The following is a 23966-nucleotide window of genomic DNA, read 5'->3' as shown; positions in this document are numbered from 1 at the left end:
ACATCACCTATCTGCCACCCACACCACGTCTGGACGGTCTTCCCTCAGAGGGTCTATGACTTGTGGAGCATGGCATTCAACCAAGATTATGAGCACTATTGTCAAGATAGCATTATTCTGTGCACCTATGTTTCCTCCTAACCCATCCAGGAAGACATGAAAGTCCCTCAACCATCAGCAAAAGAAAATTATTTGAAGAATCAAAGTAGGGGAGAAGAAATGACACTGCCAAAGACTACAATGTCAATGAGTTAATCTTCAGAACGACCTACACAGGCCATGAGAAGATCCTCATTATGGTGAAGGCCTATGGCACCTTGACAATGGACCAAAGACTGAGGGTGTCTGATGCTTCTCTGGTGACTGCTGCGCCATACCTGATGTTATACTGTACAATATGAGGAGGAAAAAGTGTCCCTGGACTCCATGGATATCCAACAGCAGGCAAGAACATTTTATGTAGCAGCAGCATATTGTCCAAAGTCAAGAATTCCAGGTATTAAAGGCTTTCTGCAGCTGGTTCAACTCATTTGTCATGCATATGAGCTTGAAAAGAGCTAGCATAGGGGGTAAGCAGGACAGCATTAATGAAGTGACAGCAGGTGGGTTCCCTCAGATTCTGAAAGCAGTGACTGAGGAAGGTGGGTATCCCTGTGACTAGATACACATAGCCTGTATGAAATGGCACTGTTTTGGATGGCAATGCCAAGTATACAATACATCTTCAAGCAACAATGGCAGACAAAGGGACAAATGGCCGACAAGTAACACATCTCCGTGATTTTTGATGTCAACCAGTTCAGGACCCACAACATGAAGCATGTTATCATTCACACTGCTAAACATTCCTGTTCCTTCTAGCATCTGTGGCACACGGAGGAATTAGGCATGCACGGGTAATACAATAACGAAGAATGGACAACATCGAGTCCGTCTAGACTGGTTTGATATGTGCTTTGTGGTGGAAGTGAGAAGAGCTGGGAATTCCCTTTAAGATCTTTCTTTTGGCTGATAACACCTGGAGACTTGACCTTCCTCAACAATTAGCATCCTTATGTGCACATAATGTTTTTATCTTCAGAACAATCTCCTTAATGAAGCTGCTCGACCAGGAGATTGTTGAGACTGTACATAAACTCTACCAATGGACAGTGTATGATCATTTCTGTGTTAAAAGACGTCCCCCCAAGAAATTATGGAAATCTCAGGTGGCAATGATTTACAAGACCTGGACATACCCAAGCCCAACTGTGCCTTGTGATTCTAACAGTGGTGAAAGTCATGCAACTATGCGTAATGAAGGTGAAGTGGAAAATATCAGGGGCAGTACAGTAGACCCTTGTTATCCATGGATTATGCATCCACGGATGTAAGTTTCAATGGATCAAACTTATCTTAATACTGTACTGTACACTGTAACTTAATCTGAAATTGGCATGCAATGCTCACTTCTTTTGTCACTACAATTAGCATACCCGCACCCACGGGCATTCCTGCCACTCCGCCAGTCTTATTGTAAACAGCAGTCAGTTCACTACTTATGTCGTTGCCCTTCTCGTGTTTACAACTCTACTGTACAGTAAGACCTCACTATAATGGACTAATTGGGGCCCAAACCATTCCGAAAAATGCGAAATTCCGATAAAACCGACATCCGGACTTCCCCCTGCTAACCCAGACTTTTTCTGACATATCAGACATTAGTTCAGATTGCATGAAAGGTTTTTAAACTGTTTTGACTACCACTGAGGTACTGTACTGTGTTATAACTTCACTGCATTAATCAAATGGTATAATATATATATAAAAATACTGTACTGCACACTGATAAACATGTCTTTTATTTACCTTATTGTGGTGAACAAAGCTGAAGTGGTCAGGCAGTCCAGACTGCTTCTGGCTTTATCAGACTTTTTCCGATATATAGGAATTTAGTCCGGTAGCTCCTCGAGACCGATAAAAGCGAATTCTGGTCTATTGAAGTCCGTTATATCGAGGTTTTACTGTACTTTCATTGTGTAAGTGAAAAATGGCTCCCCAGAAACAAGTAAAGGATAAAAGCAATCCCTCTAAGCCAAAGAGAGAGCATAAGGTGTTTTCATTGGCAGAGAAAATAGGGATTTTAGATATGTTGAAAAGTGGAATGTCGTTGTCTGAAGTCAGGCAATCCTCATCATTGCACGAAGGTTAGGAAGAGAACACACAGTCTTTTTGTGAGTGTTAATATGTATTTGTAATATTTTAAAGTATGTTTTTATTTTTTCAGGGATGTGCTTAGCTTATGTGGAAATAATATGCCATTTTGTGATGATGGCTTGAGTATCCGCAGAATCTGCCTTTCGTGGGGGTCTCTGGAACCTAACCTCCCCCCCCAGATAACAAGGGTCAACTTATTTTAGTATATGCCTGATCAGTGTCACCAATTTCTGGAAATGATAAAACATAAGAAAATCTCTTGAGTTCCTTTTACAGGCATCAGGTAAGCTACATGGCATGACCATTAACCCTTTGAGATTCCGATGACAATTTTGAATGTCATTTCAAATCCATCCTCAGAGATTCCGATGAAGCATTTAATTATCATTTTAAGATACTTTTGTACAATATTTACCACAAATTGCATTTATGTATCATAACAAAGAAACTCGGGCATGATGTCGTGGGATGGTTGCTTTGTGCATGGCAGGCAGTGCACGTGGTATGACTTCTGGCTTCATCTCAGGGCAGGGAACAAAGGCAGTTGCACTGCTGCTGTTGTGATGGTTGGAGATCATGTAATTGCTTTGCACTTTTCCTCAAACATATATGTGTCATTTTGACTTATTTTCTTTGTTTTCCTTTTTTGTACATTTTACTAAAAACTACAACTATTCAGCTTCAAAACAATACCACATCAAGCATTCTACAATGAAAAGTATATTTACAAGGAGCAATCAAAGAAAAAAAATATATCGTCACCCTCATAAAGAAACTGCCTATGTCATTTTTTCTACTTTTCGGGAAATATGAGAAAAACCTGTCTCATTTTCTTAACTTTTAAATGACTTAGGCAGAAACTTGAGGCGTATTTTAGACCACTCACACCCTAGACCTGCCAAAGGCAGCTATACCAATAGATGCGCCACGTAATGAGGAATTGATTTAGGCAAAAATCCAGAAATCGTCGAAAAATGACTTGGCAATTTCTTTATAAGGGTGACGGATATGTGGCTGAGAATCATAATATAATTGTGCATCTTTTTCCTTTCACTTAACCACACAATAAAATGCACAAATAACCATAATATACACAGTGCTGTAAAGGTAATTTATTGTAGTTTTGCATGGTTTAAACCAGATTTATATAGCTTTATCTGATTTTTATTGATGAATATTTTTCTACAGCAAGGTATAAAATTTTTGGTTTTCACCTAATTTCACCTCATCATTCTGACTTTTTATTTTCTTTGTTTTCCTTTTTTGAATATACTATGATAAACTACAACTATTCAGCTTTAAAATACAGTCACTGCTCATTATACGATGGGGTTACGTCAGATCATACCTTAACGGAAAACAAGTTTATCATAAATCGGGATATTGAAATACATTATAAAAAGGGGGTTACATCAACTCAGCTTCCCAAAATCACCTACCCAAGACAGAAACAAAAATGACAACCCACCACAATCACTTTCTATGTCGGTCCAAGTCGTCCCTCCCCGAGGTTGGGGGACAGCTAGTGCTTACAGTACACAGTACAGTAGTTCACCAAAACAAACACTATCACACCAATACAGGCAGCATTACTCACATACAGTAAATCATTGCAACAACACAATAATCACACTTGCAAAACGTTGGCCTGGTGCTACACGATGTATGCTGTAGTACAATGCTTGGCTGAGAGGTGACGATAACAGGGGGGCACACGTGAACGAGTGGAAAAGACAGGGCTTGGAAGGGCTGGGGGGACTGTGCAACTAAACTAAAACAATGCTCTGCACACCGGGTCCACAATCTTGCCTGAGACGAGCGATGGTCGCCTTGCTTGCGCCTGGCGCTTTGTACGAAATTTTCCAGTGGCAATGTTGTTATAGCAAGAAATTCATCGTAATTTGGATTTTGGGGTGTAACTTTTTTGTTATCGTCGTAGCCAATTATCGTATACCGGTTCAATGTATAACAAGTAGTGACTGTACACCACAACCAGCATTCAATCATAAAAGACGTACAGTACACTGACCAATCAAAGAAAAAGACTGCAAAGTGAATATGCAGCCGAGAATCATAAAAAAATTTCCATCTTTTTCCATTCACTTTACTGTGCAAGAAAATGCATAAATAACCATAATCTATATAGCACTATGAAGAAAATTTATTGTAGTTTCGCATGGTTTAAGTCAGATTTATATAACTTTAATACAGTATATACTGTATATACTTTTTTTTTGCCGAATATCTTTCCACAGAGAGGTATAAAATTTTTGGTTTTCGCATAACTTCAACTCGTCATTATGACTTTTTATTTTCTTTGTTATCCCTTTTTGAACTTACTATGAAAAAATTTGAGTGGAGCGAGAGAGTGCTTTTGATTGGAGACATGAATGTCAAAGTTGGGAATGTACGAGTGGATGGAGTGGTTGGTCAGTGGGGTGTGCCAGCTGAAGTAGATGGGAAAGGAAGTGCTTTAGTGGACATCTGTGCTGGTAAGGGGTTGGCAATAGCCAAACCTACTTTCGGCATAAGATGATCCACCAGTATACATGGAGGGTAATGAGGAGGATGGATAGTGAACTTGTTGAACAAAAGGCAATGATAGATTACGTGTGTGTGGATGAGCGATTGAGAAGACATGTGTTAGATGCAAGAGTGTGGAGAGGGTGGGGGAATGGAGTCTTGGACCATCACTTAGTGATGGCCAAGGTAAAGCTGCAAAGAAAATGGTTGAGGAGACGTAGGGGAAGACAGGAGGAAACAGCTCCTGTGAGAAGAGTGGAGAATTTGCAAGATAGGGAGAAAATGGCAGAGTATAAGAGCATAGTGGATGAAAGATTGGGAAGGTATGAGCTAGAGCAGATGCAAGGGGTGGAAGACGTATGTAAGATATTCACGGAAGAGATAGGCGCAGCGTGTGAGATGGTTTGTGGAGTGAGGAGGAGATGCAAGGGTGTGAAAGGGACAGCATGGTGGAATGATGAGGTGAAACGAGCTGTGGAACAAAAGAAGAAGGCATATGGTGAATGGTTAGCGAGTAGAGGTAGGAGAGAAAATGAGAGAGAGAAGAGAGAAGTATATGTGAGCAGGAGAAGGGAGGTGAAGAGACTGGTGAAGGAGAGTAAGAAGTAAGTGGATGAAGAGTTTGGGAGGAATCTGAGTGTGAAATGGAGATAGAGTAAGAAAATGTTTTGGAAGGAGGTAAAGAAAGTAAGACAGTGTGAAAGGGGAATTAGTAGGGGAGTGAAAGACAGGAATAACAGAGTGCTGGTGGAGAAGAGAGAGAAATTGAGGAGATGGAAGGAGCACTTTGAGGATTTGTTGAATGTAGAGAGTGAGAGCAGTGCAAGTATAAGTGGTTGGGGCATGGCTGGGAGAAGAAGAGATGAGAGGAGGGAGGAAGAGATCAGTAGGGCAGAAGTAGTGGAAGCAATGAAGAAGATCAAGTTGGGAAAGGCCCCAGGAATTGATGAAGTGTGTGGTGAAATGCTGAGGTATGGGGATGAGGTTGTTGTGGAGTGGATATGGAAGTTGTGTAGATTGGCTTGGGAAGAGGGAAGAGTTCCAGAGGACTGGAAATCAGGTATAATTGTTCCTTTATACAAAGGAAAAGGGGAGAGAGAAGTATGTGGTAACCATAGGGGTATTTGCCTTCCTAGTGTGACTGGTATAATATATGGTAGAATACTCATTGATAGGGTTAGGCATATGACACAGGAGCTAGTTGGAGAAGAACAAGGGGGATTTAAGAAGGGAAAAGGGTGTGTAGATCAGATATTTATTCTAAGATGTTCAGTGGAGAAGTATCTAGAGAAGGGAAAGAAAGTGTATGCTGCCTTCATGGACTTGGAGAAAGCTTATGACAGAATAGATTGCCAAGGTATGTGGAAGGTACTGTATTAAGAATATATGGAGTGGAGGGGAAATCGTTGAGTGCTGTGAAGAATATGTACGAAGGAGCTAGGGCTACGGTGCGAGTGGATGGTGAGCTGAGTGAGTTCTTTGATCTCAATGTGGGACTGAAACAGGGTTGTGTGATGTCACCATGGCTGTTTAATATATACATGGATGGGGTTGTAAAGGAGGTGCAAGGTAGGGCAGTGGATGTGGGGGTGGCTCTAATGAATGAGGGTGAGATGTGGAAGATTCCGGTGTTGCTGTTTGCTGATGATACAGTATTGTTGAGTGAAGATGAATGGGAGTTGCATGGTTTGGTGAATGAATTTGGGACAGTGTGTAGGAGGAGGAAGCTGAAAGTTAATGTAAACAAAAGTAAAGTTATGGTGTTTGAGAGGAATGAAGTCACAGAATGTACAGTGAGGATGGATGGTGAGGATTTGGAGAATGTGAGTGCATTCAAGGACTTGGGTAGTGTGATGAGTAAGGATGGAACTCTAGGGGTATGAAATGCGTGAAAGGGTACAGCAGGGAAGGAAGGTTGTTGGCTCACTGAAAGCAGCGATGAGAAATAGGGAGGTGAGTATGGATGTTAAGAAGTCACTGCATGATAGTATTGTGATCCCTACCCTGACGTATGGAAGTGAGGTGTGGACCTTGCAAGAGGGGAACAAGTCAAGAGTGAGAGCAGTGGAAAAGAGTTACTTGAGAGGAGCCTGTGGAGTGACGTGGAGGGACAGGTTGACGAATGAAGAAGTGAAGGAACGTTGTGGGGTGGATGTGGTTGAGAAGAATAGGAGAAATACACTGAGGTGGTTTGGACATGTGGAGAGAATGGAGAATTAAAGACTGACTAAGAGGGTGTACGTAAGTGAGGTGCAGGGAGGGGTAGACCGAGGATGAGGTGGAGGGATGGAGTTGAGAGGTATATGAGGGAGGGGGGGGGGTGAGTTTGGGGGAAGGTAGTCAAATGGTGGTTGACAGAGCGACTTGGAGGCGTTTTGTCTGCGGCCACCCTTTGCGGGATTAGGGCGTTGGGCTATAGATAGACAGATAGATGATAAAGTACAACTATTTAGCTCGAAATTGACCCAAAAACTAACATTCTATCATGAAAAGTGTATTTACGCATAGCGATCAAGAAAAATATCGTAGCATGAAGTTGTGAGTCAGCATGAGAGCGGCTGACTCTAGCTCAGACATAATCTGTCTGGCCCAGAAACCTGATAGGGTTAACATACTTCACGGCATATAAGATGCTGCAGTGTGTAAAATGCATCCTAATTTGGAAGGTTCCGGGACCATTTGCTGCCATATCATTAACAAGATCATTCGCCACGATGACTTTTCACCATCCGAATGATTCTTCGTCATTTATTTACATATCAGTTTATTTAGCAAGTATACTAATTTTTGAGTTATATGAGTTAAAATAGTGATGGCGGTTTATTATTTTTATGATAAATGTAAAATATGGCATCAAATATTTGGAAGTAACAGAAAAAATATAAATACATTGAAACACGAATCAGGCGGTGTATGGTGTTTCATTTCATCATTTAACATAGGCTACATGCGAGACATTAGCATTTATATAAATGCCTAATAACCTTAAGTGAACAATCGATATACAGTACTTTAGATTTACACGAATAATCTTCATAATATGTCAATATAAATATTGTACATAAGTCTGAGATTCTCAGCATACTGTATCAAAAAATTACAAAAAGCTTCACCAGATGTCACTGCCTACGCAGCTTAGTGCCTGAGCTTGGACCACCAGAAATATAATCAACGGCAGAGGGGAGTGTCGGATTTACAGCACTGTAGTCCCTCTTTATCCGGACGAGTTCATTATCCAGATGCTAGGCCTTGAATCTATTTAACTGCTATTATCTGGATGTAAAAGTCCCCGAGAACTTTGGCTGACCAGCCAACATGTTCAAACATTTGGTATCGTGGCCACTGGCCTCCAGAAGTGAGTGGGAAGTAGTCCATAACCCATGACCAGAGCTAAAATGTTCGTCCGCCCCTGTACTGAATGGTCAAAGTCGCAAGCTCATCCTATCACTCCCAACAAACCTCCAGCACCCAAGTAATATGACTGTAACCTGAAAGCGGTGTCAAAACATCCGTAGCATTCCCCACCGAATGTCTAATATCATGCGGCCACGGGAGCAAAGTCTTTCCCAGCTGCCACCTCCATCAAACACAGACCTCGAGCCACAAGTACATGTTCGGCGACAATGGCCGTACGCCTCTCTACTGGAAGTTGAAAGTTCGCCGGTCACAATGAGCTGTGTTTCGGCAAGGCCTCTCAGCGTCTAACAGACCGCAAACCATGAGTAAATGTATAGCAAATGCACCAGTCTGCCTATTGGCAGAAGGGAGAGATTCCTGCCCACAGCCTCGCTTCTCCCCATCTCCCGTCCCTCCTCCATACCCTCCCGGCTCCCCCCTCACTCCCTACCCTCCTCTGTAGTGATAACACTGACTCATGAGTTTTCACGTTTTTTTTGCGATTTATTCGACTACTATTGGTCGTATTCAAATTCCACAAAGTCCAAAAGAAGGCTCATCAAATTTTGCATCTACACATATACTTAACTCTTGGAAGGTGCCCGCAAAATTTTGAAGTAGGATGGTGGGAAGTTATATGAAGGTAAGTTATACTCCTGAACACTATATTATTGCTGCATATCTGTACTTTTACTTATCAGTTTTCTTTTAACCCCTTAACCGCGGGGCGTCACTTTCGTGACGCTTGGGAGCAAGGGATCATACCGCGGGGCGTCGCTTTTGTGATTCTGTGTTATTTTGAATTCACCCGGGCTTCCAAGTGGGGGCTTGTATCATCTATCAGTACTGCCAATGTCCAACACTAGTCAGCACTCCTAATCTCATCTGTACTCCCATCCATTGTTGACAATTTAGCCATTTCTCCCCGTTCTTGACTCCCCTCCCTACCCCCCCTCCATTACCTTCTCCTCTCGCCTGCCCGGCCGTGCTACGCTAAGTAAATCTTCCCTGGAATTTTTCACTGATTTCATCCATTGAAATAAGCCCTATGCCCTATTCTTATACCAAATAATATATACATAAAAGAAATAAGGTAAGTGAAAGTGCCATACACCTGGAATTGGCTAATTATCACCTAACAACACCTCACATGCACTCGTTCGCTAATTTTCGCTGTTTATTTCCCCTTGAAATATGCCGTATAATCTATTTTCATAATAAATATACATATAAGGTGGGAAGGGAGAAGCCTAAGTGATATTTACATTCACCTGGAACTACCTAATTTATAATGTATTGTCTAGATTTCCTGCCAATCATTTCGTTGCTATAAATTAGCTGTTTCAAAAGGCTAACATTGGCAGTACTGATTTCCCTAGGTAGGCCACCACCCCGGCCCACCCTTATCAGTTCACTCTCATCGTCCGAAGTGGAGGTACGTCTGTTCGCCCTTGCTGACTTCAGGGACTTTTCAACCCCATGCAAAGGGCCCTGTGACCTTTACCCCCTACTAAACCACGTGTGGAAAGAGGTAAACGGCTGACAATTGATAAAAGAGTGACTACGATCTGTCTATTGAGTAAAACAGTGCAAGTGAAATTGTAAATAATGTGTAAACAGCAAGTGAAAGTAATGAATGTAAATATACGTGAAGTGGAAAATAGTTTTATAAGTTACTTCAAGTGACAGTGAATAACAGTGTAAATAAAATAGAAATGTAAATAATGTAAATAAAATAGAGAACGTAAATAGAAATGTAAATAATGTAAATAAAATAGAGAACGTAAATAGAAATGTAAATGAGTAGTATTATAAGAATACGAGTATATGCCCTAGGAGTAATGAAAGTGAAAGTTTCACTCTAGCATGTCTGAATACTATGAGTTATGAGAGTGAAGATGAAAGTGACAATCACTCTCAATGCTAGCATACAGGACGAGAAAGTGAATGCTACGTATTTTACTGAAAGAAATTGAATCCCTACAGTGACAATAAACTAATACTACTGAAGGAAACTTATGGATAAAGGCTGTAGATATATATAAGTGTTATATAGTAATAGAAATATAAAGTGTGAGGAGTTTTATGAATAATAAATGACAGAGTACCAAGAGCGAACTAGCGCAAGTGCGACGGTCAGACGCGCTCGTAATTTTCATTGCTTTCACAATGGTTTTTTTTTTGGAGTATGGATCCCAAACTACTTGAAAATCATAGAGTAGTGTTTATAGTGTTAATATCTGGCTGTGGTAATCATATTACGGGTTGCTGGGAAGTGTAAAGTGAAGACTTCGTTACCCATTTCAGAGGTCTCCACAAGTCCCACAGTAACCGACGAAGGCTCAACAAACATTCCAGGAGAAAGCTGAAGGTATGTGCCATAAGCATATGTAATTTTAATATTCTAGGACTAATAACTGATTTTTGGCAAATATTTTTGGAGAGTCTGTCGGAGCCCGAATAACCCCGCGGCACACGCAAAACATTGGTAAACATGCCCGCGGTGTAGGGGTTAATTAGTTCATCTTATAGCATAAACACCAGCAAAGATGATGGAAGTTTTTTTTTTTTTTTTTTTTTTAATGTGAAGAAGAAGGAACCAAAGGCAATGAGCCCACAAAACTGTTCCTTCCAAGAGAAAAACAAAATACAAGACAGAGCCAAATTCAAGATCCATTCATTTCGAGATGCCTGGACACACTGCGTTTGAAAGACTGGAGATCATAGGAAGCAGGAAATACAGACAGAGGGAGACACTTCCAGAGTTGACCTGTTGCATAAATGAAGGACTGGGAGTAACGGTTAACTCTTGCATTAGAGAGTTGGACACAAAAGGGGTGAGAGTTTGCTGCTAGACGGGTGCTACGCGCCCGTCGTAGAAGTAGAGGAATGCATGCAGACAGTTCAGAGGAACAGTGATCATTGAAGTAGCGACAGAAAAGAGATAAAGATGCAACACTGCAGCGAAGAGACAGAGGTTGAAGGGAGTCAGTAAGAGAGGGAGTGTTAATGAGACAAAAAGCCTTTGACTCCACTCTATTGAGAAGAGCTGTATGTGGGGAGCCTCCCCACACATGAGAGTTGTACTCCACACAGGAGCGGATAAAACCCCTGTATAGAGTCAACAATTGTGCAGGGATAAAGAAGGAACGGAGTCGGCTTAGCACACCCAATCGCTTGGAAGCAGATTTTACAAGAGATGTAATATGATCTTTCCAAGACAAGTCCCAAGCAAATGAAACCCCAAGCATGTTCAACGATGACGCAGGATTAAGTTGAGTATTATTAAACATAAGTGGGTATACCTGTGGAAGATTTTGTCGGGTTGATAGGTGCAAAAACTGAGTCTTTGATGCATTAAAAACAACCAGATTATTTTTACCCCAGTCAGAGATACGAGCTAAGTCAGACATTAGGTGTGCCAAAGCCTCATCCCTTGCCTGTTGAAGTAACTGCTGAGATGGACGTTGTGGGAATCGAATGGAAAGGTGAAGGGTGGAGTCATCAGCGTATGAGTGGATAGGGTTAGATGTACAGCTTAGAAGGTCCCATCCATCCATCCATTGCCAGACGCCATGTATCCCAAATGGGGTGGCCAAGGGCTTAGAGTTAATTGTTTTACAGGGAGGGGCACTAATCCTCCACCAACCCCACTTGACGTAGGGATGCCAACAGCATCTGGTGTTCCCAGGCAGTCACCCATCCAAGTACTAACCAGTCATTGATGAATAAAAGGAAGAGAGTTGGTCATAGGACAGAGCCCTGAGGAACACCAATATAACCAATTTCTGGTGGCATATTCAGTCTTGGATTATTTTATTTTATTTTATTTACTTTTTTTTCAGCCTTGAGAGCAATCACTCATCAGAGACAAAAGATTTTCAAACCGTGATCAGGTTCTTTGTTTGTTTTTTTATGCATTGTTTTCTTGATGTTTAGCATTAATATGGATAATCTTATGTGTGTTTTCATGTCTCAGTATGGCAGAATGACTGGAAAACAGAGCCAAAATTAGGAGGGGTACTGTACATTCAGTAGTGTATACGTCAGGTGTCACTTGTTTTTCATTTTTTTTTTTTTCATGGTTTTCTTTGTGTTTAGCATTAACATGGACAATCCTATGAGTGTTCTGATGTCTCAATATGGCAGAATAACTGTAAAAAAGTCCCAGAATTAGGAGGAGTACTGTACATACAGTCATGTACGGGTTGGGTGTTTTTTGGTTTTCTATGTTTTTTTTCATGGTTTTCTTGGTCTATCTATCTATTGCCAGATTCCATAATCCTGTATGGGGTGGCCATTTGACTCTGAGTTACTTGTTTTATGGGGAGGGGAACTAACCCTCCACCAACCCATCTTTCGACACATAGGGAGCATGAATGGTTTGGTTACATGGTTACAACCCAGCGTCGTAAATGGTTTCCTGGCTTACAGGAAACCATTTGGCTTGTCACTCAATGTAAAGCCACCTGTAAAGGAATGAAAAGCAATAAGAACGTGACAGGAAAGATGGGAGAAACAGGAAGTGAGGAGGGCAGGCACAGAAAAAGAATGATAAAGGATAAGGAAGAAGTAGGCAGCACTACATCAAGTGAGTGGATGATGGTCGCCACCACCTACCACTATTTGGTATTACTCTGGATATTCCTATGTGTGTTTTGATGTCGAAATATGGCAGACTGACTTGAAAACAGTGCCAAAATTAGGAGGGGTACTGTACATACAGTGGTGTATAGATATGGTGCTTCTTGGTTTTCAGTGCTCTTTTTTCATGGTTTTACTGCTGTTGAAAATTATCTTGGATAATCCCATGTATGTTTTGATGTTAAAATATGACAGAATGACCGGAAAACACTGCCAAAATAAGGAGGGGTTCTGTACATACAGTAGTGTTTAGGAAGAGTGTTTTTTGGTTTTCAGTGGTTTTTCTGCAGGGTTTTCTTGTGTTCATCATTACTTTTGGATATTCCTTTGAGTGTTTTCATGTCTAAATATGACTGAATGACCAGAAAACACTGCCAAATTAAGCTTAGGTACTGTACAAATAGGTTAGGTATAGGTTGGAGGTTGGGTACAGGTAGGGTCTGGGTATGGTAGGGGAATAGTGTTCATTATCAAGATGTTGCTACTACCCGGACATGCCGGACATATATATATATATATATATCTCTCTCTCTCTCTCTCTCTCTCTCTCTCTCTCTCTATATATATATATATATATATATACAGATACATATATACTATATATACATATACAGGTAAGCCCTTAATTCATGTGAGGGTTAGGTTCCCTTCGCATATGTGGTAAATTTGCGTATATGTTCTGCCCGTGTGCACATAATTACGCATGTCTATACGTATATTACATCTGAATAATACTGTTTATGCACTGCATACATCTTAGAATCTAGCATTAAGTATTAAAAACAACAAAAATGTAACAAATTTAAAACTGAAACCTGACAAGCACAGGTGTAGGTGGAGACACTTCAGCGGTCTGGTGCACTAGCCCTCACTGCCTCCCGTATGCTACATTCTGCCTTCTTTATTGTATGAACAGTTGACTCATTCACCCCAAACATGCGGTTACAAGACAATTCACAGGCGTAGGTGGAGACACTTTAGCAGTCTGGTGCACTAGCCCTCACTGTCTTCCGTATGCTACGTTCTCCTTCTTTATTGTATGAACAGTTGACTCACCCCAAACATACGGTTCTGAGACAATTCACCATCAAGTCAATTCACCGTCAAAACATGGACAATTCCCTGTCATTCTATTAATATACTTATTATTGATTAATTAATACTTTAATAACTAATTTTCAGGGGGATTTTATAACTCATATAAGTAAAAAACTAGTGTACTGTACTTGATAAATAAACTGGTATGTAAATAAATGATGGGGAATCGTCCTGACGGAGAATTGTCGCTGACATTCCTCCCTAAAGTTTGTCCAACACTTTAACTTTCTCTGTCAGCAACATCACTTTACAAGTCAGTTATGGTGTGTTACCACATGCATCACTAGCACTACGCTTATGCCCCATGTTGACAGACAAGGCAAGCAATTACTGGAAGGCAGAAAAATAAGCCACAAATAACGATTTGCAAGTCATGCATGGTTCGACCGTCGGATTCAAACTGACTGTGTGGTTCGTGGTAGACCGATCTCCCAGGCTCCCACACACACATACATATATGTGTGCACATGGGCAGAAGGTAGGCATTTTTTTTATTTTATTTATTTCTCTTGTATATTGAAATTACTTATTTGAATTCTATAATTTTGTTTTAATTATTGTACGAAAAATTCGTGGATAACCGAAATCGCATGAAAAAACTTCGCGTGAATTAAGGGATAACCTGTATACATATACTGTATACTATACCTATATATATATATATATATATATATATACAGTACCCTCACGTCCAACACGGTAATATTGTCATGCATGGGTCACGTGTTGGACCAAAAAAGTGTTGGACAAACAATAGAGCTTATGGGGAAAAATGAATTATGTCAGCAACCCTAAGAAAAGTCACCCTAAATACCTACCATATACCTATACATATATTGGTACTTTTGTAATTATAATAAATCGTACTGTGCAATGAATGATAACTAACCTTTTAGGATAGTGTTGGTGGGCTTGCTGGGAATGGAAGGTGGTATCCAAGGCTGTAGGTAGTCCTACTGGGTCCCCGGAGGATGGCTGCTGGCGTCACTAGCAGGTAATGGCTGTTGCTCCTCCTCAACCTCCCTCATAAATCCTTCGAAATCACACTCAGAATCACTATCTTTGTCCACAGCCATGGAAGGTCCTGCTTCTGCCTGTCCTAGCACTCTGTAATCCTCAGCAAAGGGCATGCTTCTCACACTGTTGCCAGAGCCCCGTCTCGTGACTGTGGAAAGTGATCGTTGTCGCTGACTCGGTAGAGAATAAGGAGAAGCAACTTTGTTTATAAACTGGTACACATGCCGATGAGAAGGGTTTCAAAACGATTGATATTTATTCTAAAATATTAATATGTATTCAGTGTCAGGCTAAATGTTCAATGCTGTAGTACGATACATTCTCTGTCGAGTCGCCTGGGTTTTGGTCACACTGTTTTGCCTGTCGTATCCTCGGCAGGAATCCATCCAGATGAATTCCAAATGCCCGTGGTATCGTTGACAATTTTACCATGTTACCGTTCCGATTTACCATTGTATCCTCGGCAAACCTGGTATGAAGTGCCGTGTGATAGCCTTCGGCTGGCAGGATCTTGTCTTGGTTTTTTATTATGGTCCTCACGTTGGCTTCATTCATGTCGTAGGCCTTGGCAATGTCAACTTTCCTCTCCCCTTTCTTCTTCCTCTCGATGCTTTCTAGCTTGGTGGCCTGAGGGAGGTGCCGATGCTTCTTGGGGTTCTCAGAAGGCTTCCTAGGCATCATGAGCAGGGTAAAATGCAGTAACAAGGGCAGAAAATGTAGCAAGAAAAAAGCACCTTCCAATGCGAATTATGCGACTGAGTGGCGCTGTGGCGGGAGAAATTTAAACAAAACATCACGTGACAGCAGAAGCGTTTTTAATTGGGCGGCATCACAATCACGTCACGAGAAGAAAGATATTTATAAGCATACATGGGTGAGACAGGAGGGTGGAAGGGTTGTTGACTGAGCTTTGATGGACTATGTGGTTGTGTCTAGGAATGTAATAGGAAGATTGTTGGATGTGACAGTTCTGAGAGGGGAGGGTGGAGGTATGTTTGACCACTACCTGGTGGAGGGAAAGTTAAGAGTAGGTAAGAGATGGGTGAGAGCTAGGAGGGTTAGGTGTGGCAGGGAGGTTTTGAAAGTGAGTGAGTTGGATGAAAGAGAGAAAAAGATAGAGTATCAGGAGAAACTGGAAGATGAGTGAAACGCAGTGAAAGATTGGGAAAATGGCAGCGTGGAGGAGGAATGGCAGTTGTTTAAGAGTGCTGTGGTGGGGCATGCAGAGGAGGTGTGTGGTGTGAGACGTGTGGGTGGTGGTGTAAGAAAAGGAAGTGCATGGTGGTGCGAGGAAGTAAGTATGGCTGTGGCTGAGAAGAGACGGCCATATGAAGTGTGGCTGCAGAGGAAGGATGAGATGTCATATGAAAGGTATAAGGAAAAGAGCAATAGGGCGAGAAGGGCTGTGCGTGATGCTAAAGTGGCAGCAGATGAGAGGTGGGGTAGGCGGCTGACAGAGAATTTTCAACAGAATAAGAAAATGTTTTGGAAGGAGGTGAAAAAAGTAGCGAAAGGGAGAGTCTGGGAAGGAAGAACAAGTAAAAGCAGAGGATGGAAGGATGTTAATTGAGACGGATGCAGTAAGGAAGAGATGGGCAGAGTATTTTGAAAGATTGTTAAATGTAGAGGAGGAAAGAGTGGCTGAGATTGTGGCAGATGGAAGGGTGCAAGGAATAAATGTGTTGGGAGAGTTGAATGATTCTTTGATTACGTAGGAGGAAGTGGAGAAGGCAGTAAAGGAGATGAAAACAAGGAACGCTGCAGGTATGGATGGGTGTGCTGTGGAATGCCTGAAGGGTGGTGGAGTGACTATTGTTGACTGGTTAGTAAGACTGTTGAATGTGTGCTCTGTGAATGGTATGGTGCCAATTGACTGGGCAAGTGCTTGTGTGGTCCCGCTGTATAAAGGCAAGGGTGATAAGTATGAATGTACTAGCTTTAGGGGTATAAGCCTGTTGAGTGTTGTAGGTAAGGTGTATGGTTGAGTGTTAATTATGAGAGTTAGAGAGGGTACAGAGGGAGTGATTGGTGATAAGCAGTGTGGCTCTAGGAGAGCAAGGGGATGCATGGATCAGGTGTTTGCAGTGAGACAAGTGTGTGAAAAGTATTTAGCGAAAGGCAAGGATGAATTTTGGGCATTTATGGATTTAGAGAAAGCGTATGATAGAACTGATAGGCAGGCTTTGTGGACTGTTTTAAGATTGTATGGACTTGATGGTAGGTTACTAAAAGGGGTGAAAAGTTTTTATGTAAATAGTAGAGCATGTGAAAGAGTGGGAAATGCTGTGAGTGACTGGTTTCCCGTGAGAGTGGGTCTGCAACAGGGATGTGTGATGTCGCCTTGGTTGTTTAATATTTACATGGATGGTGTTGTAAGGGAGGTGAATGCAAGAGTTTTAGGTGGAGGTCTGAGTCTGGTGAATGTTGACAGTGGAGAGTGGAATCTGAAGCAGCTGCTGACTGCAGAAGAAACTGCACTTGTGGCTGATTCAGAGGAGAGATTGAGACAGTTGGCAGAGGAGTTTGGAAGGGTGTGTGAAAAGAGGAAATTGAAAGTAAATGAAAATAAGAGTAAAGTGATGCAGTGTATGAGGTTGGTAGATGGTAGGGGGATGAATATAGTTTTGAAAGGCGAGTTGCTTGAGGAGGTAGAGTGTTTTAAATATCTAGGGTCACATGTTGCTGTGGATGGAAGAATAGATGCAGAAGTGAAGTTTAGAATAAATGAAGTAGGAAAGGTGCTGGGGGGAATGAAAAAAGTGTTTAGATGTCGTTCGCTTAGAATGGATGTAAAGAGAAGGCTGTATGAGGGTGTTGTGGTACCAACTGTGTTCTATGGGGCTGAAACATGGAATATGGGTGTAGCAGAGAGGAAAAGTTTGAATGTAATGGAGATGAGGTGTCTGAGGAGTATGTGTGGAGTGACGCGTATGGATCGAGTGCGAAATGATGAAGTGCAAAGGAGAACTGGAGTTGTTCAGGAGGTGGCTGGTAGAGTTGAGCAGAGGGTGTTGCGATGGTTTGGGCATATGGAGAGAATGGATAATGAGGGACTGGTGAAAAAGATAACTAGATCTGATGTGAGAGGTGTAAGGCTGAGAGGAAGACCACGAATAAGATGGATGGACAATGTGAAGAGAGCGCTGGATGCGAGAGGGATGTCTGTTGAGCAAGGAAGAGTGGCTGTGCGTGACAGAAATAAATGGAGAGAAATTGTGAATGAATAAGTGATGACGCAGCCCTGAGGGGATATTCTCCCGCATTTGGTCTGATCAGCTAGTCAGGTCAGGTGAGGGTAAGGGGATAGGTCCGTTATGATGTGGCAGGGGTAAACCAGTTCTGCTGTCGGGCCCTGCTGCGGATGTCACTGATTGCATTGCGCAGTTGACCCTTGTGCGGTGTGGTGCGGTGAGGATCTGTCCGTTCTCCCCTTTGGGGCTAAGATGCGAATGAATGTGTTTGAATGGATGAGTAAATGGGGAGTGTGTCGTCCTGTCTTGGCTACCTCCCTTTCCTTGGGGGAAGCAGCCTAGGTATATAGATATAGGTAGACAGAGAGGACTAATAACTGATTTTTGGCAAATATTTTTAGAGAGTCTGTCGGAGCGCGAATATGCCCGCAGGAGCCGCAAGAAAAAGCAAAACAAGCCCGCGGTTAAGAGGTTAAAGAGGTGGCAAGTCAATGATTCAAGCTGTCCTCCACATCTGTGATCAGTTCACAGGGGAATAGAATGAAAGGCTTTACTTAGGTGTATTGTTGGAAAGTGTATGTTGTACTGGTCGTGCAGAGTTGAGGCCATCAAATGCGAGTTGTGTGAAGATGGTTAGTACAGTGTTTGCAGAGTGCAGTGCTCTAAAGCCATGTTGTGAGGAAGCAAAGGGAACATAATTTGGAACTTTAAGAATTAGGCATTCATTTACTTTGGATGGTGTGCTAAGTAGTGTTATGGGTCTGTAGGAAGAAGGGTGTGTTGGGTCATTAGTTGGTTTAAGAATAGTGATGATCGCTCCATGAGGAGCATAGAAGCCCAGGGCTTGGCAATTTGGTCCTAATACTGTATTTCAGATGAGAGTGACTAACCTCACTCATCCCTGAGTGGCATTACATGGGCAACAAACCAACATCAATGATGAATAATTAATTAACAATCTCCAGTACAAGAGATGGTGGCTGCATGATCCATAGGAAAAAAAAAAGAAAAAGAAAAAAAAAAAGAGAAAAAAAAAAAAGAAACTTATGGGAAAATTTGGTTGTCCAGGAGCTATACATGCTCCATTTTGTACATGTTTAAATTTTACTAAAATAATTTTCCATTGTTTGGTGATACTACTTACAAGTGTTGCTGGCAATACCTTATGATATCCATATTTGCACCGTTATTGTACAGCAAACAGTGCCTACAGGGCACTACCACCACTTTCAAACTAACAACAACAGTAGTAGCATCACTAAAGCTTTTCAGCTTAATGGAAGACTAATACCTCTATCCATAATTTTCCTTTTTATTCTACCTTTACAGTAAACAACCCACAACATGATCCATTTGGCTGCCAATAATGGCAAGTCTAGGTGCGCCAGTAGGCCGGCTGGGACTGCTTACAGAACACCATCCTCTCCCTTTGTAGGCCTGGCAGTGACTGGTCGCTGGCCTAACAACACGTAATTTTTGGTGCCAACCTCCCTAGACATGCATAATGGCCTGACGCACTACACTGTCATGTTTCCATATAAAGACTACTTGCAGTTCTTCATATTATTTAATGTTTCACACAGATGATGACAAATGACAATAAATATCTGGTATCTAGCACTTTCCTAAAGGATCTTTTATTTATCTTATCTTCTAAATCTAATATTCAAAAGTAGGCACTGTGACTGGTTGATCTGAAATACCCGAAGGTTTGTTGCAAGTCCGCGACTTAACCCCAGCTGTGCAAAATCAGACTTGACCTTTAAATCAGCATGGCCTGGTCAAGCTAGATGAGCCTGGCTTGAGTATGATGTGAGCCTGGGCCTGGGACCATCCTGAGTCCGATTTCCAAGTCTGGCTCAAACTCCATTCTGGCATTTGGGCCTCAGTGTACTGTGAGGTGTTGCTGAGAATGTACATGTTGTTGCGCTGTGATGCACTGTTGAACCTCAGCAGTTCTTTTCACTGTGCTCATACCAGGCAGTGTCTTTAGCAACAACGTCCCTAGGAATTACAGTCAGACTTTCATGTTAGGGGGAGGACCTGAGTATTGCACTGAAGTGGTACTGCATGACCGGTGCTATGGGGAATATACTGCATTTTTTGGCAGACAAGATGCATATTTTCCCTAAATAATATGCTGAAAATTCCTCATGTGTCTTCAAAGATGAATATCATGGGGTTAGACTGGAGTTAGCTCTGGCTCTCTTCAAAATGGCCACATATACAGGTAGTTATCCTATAAACTGCCTATCACCAGTAGTATATACAGCGCTCGTCAGAAGTATTGAGCGCCCTGCATCCCTCCTACGAAACAAACCTTTCAACATTGAAAAAACATATAACGCATTTGATTTACCTTTAATGCTTCGTAGGGTATCCTTTACGCAACTTCACGGACCTGAGACGTCGTGGAAGTGAAAGGGCGAGGTTCCTGACGTGCTGGAGTGGTATTTTGTCCCAGGAGTCACGAATGGCTGCTTCCAGCATAGGCAGAGAGCTCACGTCCTTCCCTTGAAGATTCTTCTTTACGAGGTACCAGAGGTTTTCTATCAGGTTGAGGTCTGGGCTATTGCCTGGCCAGTCTTTCATGAATGATACCTCGCAGTCACGAAGCCAATTGGTGACCGATTTGGCTTTATGAGCAGGTGCACTGTCCTGTTGAGCTCGAAGGACTCAGGTAAATAAGCACAAGGCAGCTCCAGATACACGTCCTGATTCACTCTGCAGTTCTTGGGAAGCACAACAAGCTTCCCCAAACCTTTACCAGAAAAACAACCCCATACCATAAGTGAATCAGGGTGTTTAACTGTGCTCTCCACGTAACGGGGGTCAAGCGGGTCACTACCTTTGCGCCAGTACATGCGAGCTCCTCGATTACAGGTAACACTAAACGTTGCCACATCAGACCACAACACTGACAACCATTGGTCCTCACCCCAGTTAAGGTACTTGTTAGCAAAGGCAAGCCTACAAAGTCGCTGGTAACGTGTAAGAAGAGGCTTTCTCACATGCCTGTGACTTGTGTAACCAAGTTCATGGACTCTTCGAGACACCATGCGCACAGAAACCTCACCAAACACTTCTGGGTTGCTCTCCTTAATTTTCCTTGCACTCACACGAGGATTAGACTCCACTGCACGTTTCAAAACATTAACAGACCTCGGGGAAGTTTTCCTGGGCATATCAGACCGCGGTTTCTTTGTGGGAACGTCACCACTATTTTCCACTCAAAAACGGGCGCACCACCTACACAGTGTCGATCGAGCCACACCAACCAATCCACTAATTTCCTTCGTTGGGTGGCCTACCTCCTTTAGAGCAATGACCTGGGATATGATTTCACTCGAAAGTTCACGGGTAGGGGCCATAACAAAGTGGCGAAAGCCAAAACACTGCTGGACACTAGGTAAAAAATGGCGCAAGAAGAGAGGGAGATGCGACAGAGTTCCTCTCTCTCACGCAGCCCGTAGGCAACTGAGGCGGGAGCCAACCAGCGTGCAGTAAGGCCTCAAGCTCCCATGATGTCATGCTAGCGCCCCAAACATCTGGCTCAATTTTTAGTACCAAAGACGGGTGATTCTTTTCTCGACAAAAGTATTGTGCGCCCTGCCGTAGGCGCTCAATACTTCTGACGAGCACTGTATATATATATATATATATATATATATATATATAATTTATGTACAGTAAACCCTCTCTAATTCAAACCCGAATAATTTGGAAATCGGTTAATTTGGATCTTTTTTGACCACCAGATAAATATTTATTATTTGGATAGAAATTCAAATTAAGCGAGACAAGTCCGAAAAGGGTTCCAGTGATTAGTGGACATGAACAGTTTTTGTAGTGATAAGTGTAGTAATAAATGCAATTTTTAAGAAATGTACAGTACCTTTGGTACAGTTAAGTGTACTGTACACTACTGTGTTGCAAGACTTCATTATCAAGGTTTGACACTATTTTTTTAATGTATTGTGCACTCTTTGAGTATAAAGTAATTATATACTGTACTGTTCAATGTTTTTGTGAAAAAAACATGATTTACTGAGCGTGGGTGTAATTTGGGGATAGGCGCAAGGATGAGCTCCAATAATTCGGATTTTTGGATAATTTGACAGGGTTCCCCCCAATTAATACAAATTATAGAGGGTTTACTGTATATATATATATATATATATATATATATATATATATATATATCTATCTATATCTATATCTATCTATTGCCAGACGCCTCAATCCCGTTTGGGGTGGCCACAAACAAATCGCCTCCACGTCGCCCTGTCCCCCGCCATTTCACTGCCCTGCTCCCAACTCACACCCCCCTCTCTCATATACCTCTCCACCCCAACCCTCCATCTCAACCTCGGCCTCCCCCTCCCTCTCCCCCCCTCCACCTCACTCACATACACTCTCTTCGTCAGTCTTTCACTCTCCATCCTCTCCACATGGCCAAACCACCTCTGTGTATTCCTCCCAATGGTTCCTATCACATCCACATCCACACCACAATGCTCCTTTATATCCTCTCCATGTGACTCCAAAGGCTCCTCTTAAATAACTTATTTCCACTGCTCTCACTCTTGACTTGTGCCCTTCCATCAACGTCCAAGCTTCACTTCCATATGTTAGAGTTGGTATCACAATACTGTCATGTAGTAACATTTTCACTTACATGCTCACTTCCCCGTTTCTTATCACTGCTTTCAAGGAACCAGCAACCTTTCTTCTCTGCTGTACCCTTTCAAGCAAGTCACCCTCCAAACCTCCATCCTTACTCATCACACTACCCAAGTACTTACACGTACTCACATTTTCCAATTCCTCACCATCCAACCTCGCTGTACATTCACTGACTTCACCTCTCTCAAAGACCATCACTTTACTCTTCCCTACATTCACCTTTAGATTCAGTTTCTTACACACTCTCCCAAACTCATCCACCAAGCCTTGCAGCTCCCTTTCGTCTTCACTCAACAACACAGTATCATCTGCAAACAACAGTACAGGGAGTTTCCAAACACTACCCTCTCTCACCAGGGCCACTCCAACATCCACTACCCTACCTTGTACCTCTTTTATTACCCCATCCATGTACAGATTGAACAACCATGGAGACATGACACATCCCTTTTTCAACCCAACCTTCAAAGTGAAAAATTCACTCAGTTCACTATCCACACACACTGCAGCCTTAGCACCATCATACATACTCTTCACAGCATTCAACAACTTCCCATCTACTCCATATATTCTTAATACTTTCCACAATCCACGTCTATCCACCCTGTCATATGCTTTCTCCAAATCCATGAAAGCCACATACAACTTCTTTCCCTTCTCTAGAAACTTTTCCACTAAAGATCTAAGAATGAATATCTGATCTACACAACCTCTTCCCTTCCTAAAGCCTCCCTGTTCTTCTCCAACTAATTCCTCTGTTATTTCCCTAACTTTGTCAATAAGTATCCTACCATACACTTTTCCTATTATACTAAGAAGACAAATGCCCCTATGATTACCACACACTTCTTTTTCCCCTTTTCGCTTGTACAAGGGAATAATTATACCTGACTTCCAATCCACCGGAACTCTACCTTCCTCCCAGGCCAATCTGCACATATTCCACATCCATTCTACTATTATCTCTCCCCCATGATTCAACATTTCACCACACACTTCATCAATTCCTGGGGCTTTCCCCAATTTAACTTTCTTCATTGTTTCCACAACTTCTATCCTACTGATTTCTTCCTGTCTTCTCACCTCCCTCCTCCTCCCAGCCATTCCCCAGCCACTTATACTCGCATCACTTCCAGCCTCTATGTTCAACAATTCCTTAACCCATCACGTCCCAAGGTTTTCCGCACCTATGACATCCCCCAGTCCCGAGCCTTT

General features: G+C 42.2%; 1 protein-coding gene across 1 annotated transcript in view; it reads right to left on the bottom strand.

Annotated features, from left to right (window-relative positions):
* Positions 1–23966, bottom strand: part of LOC145405103 (uncharacterized protein KIAA2013 homolog) — a 458993-nt gene that overhangs the window by 369762 nt on the left and 65265 nt on the right. The gene's annotated exons all lie outside the window — the stretch shown is intronic.

This window comes from Coenobita brevimanus, chromosome 65 (assembly GCF_032717465.1).
Source record: "Coenobita brevimanus isolate Jiangsu-jjx chromosome 65, ASM3271746v2, whole genome shotgun sequence".
In the NCBI taxonomy this organism is placed as follows: Eukaryota; Metazoa; Arthropoda; class Malacostraca; order Decapoda; family Coenobitidae; genus Coenobita; species Coenobita brevimanus.
This window is presented reverse-complemented; position numbering and strand designations above follow the sequence as displayed.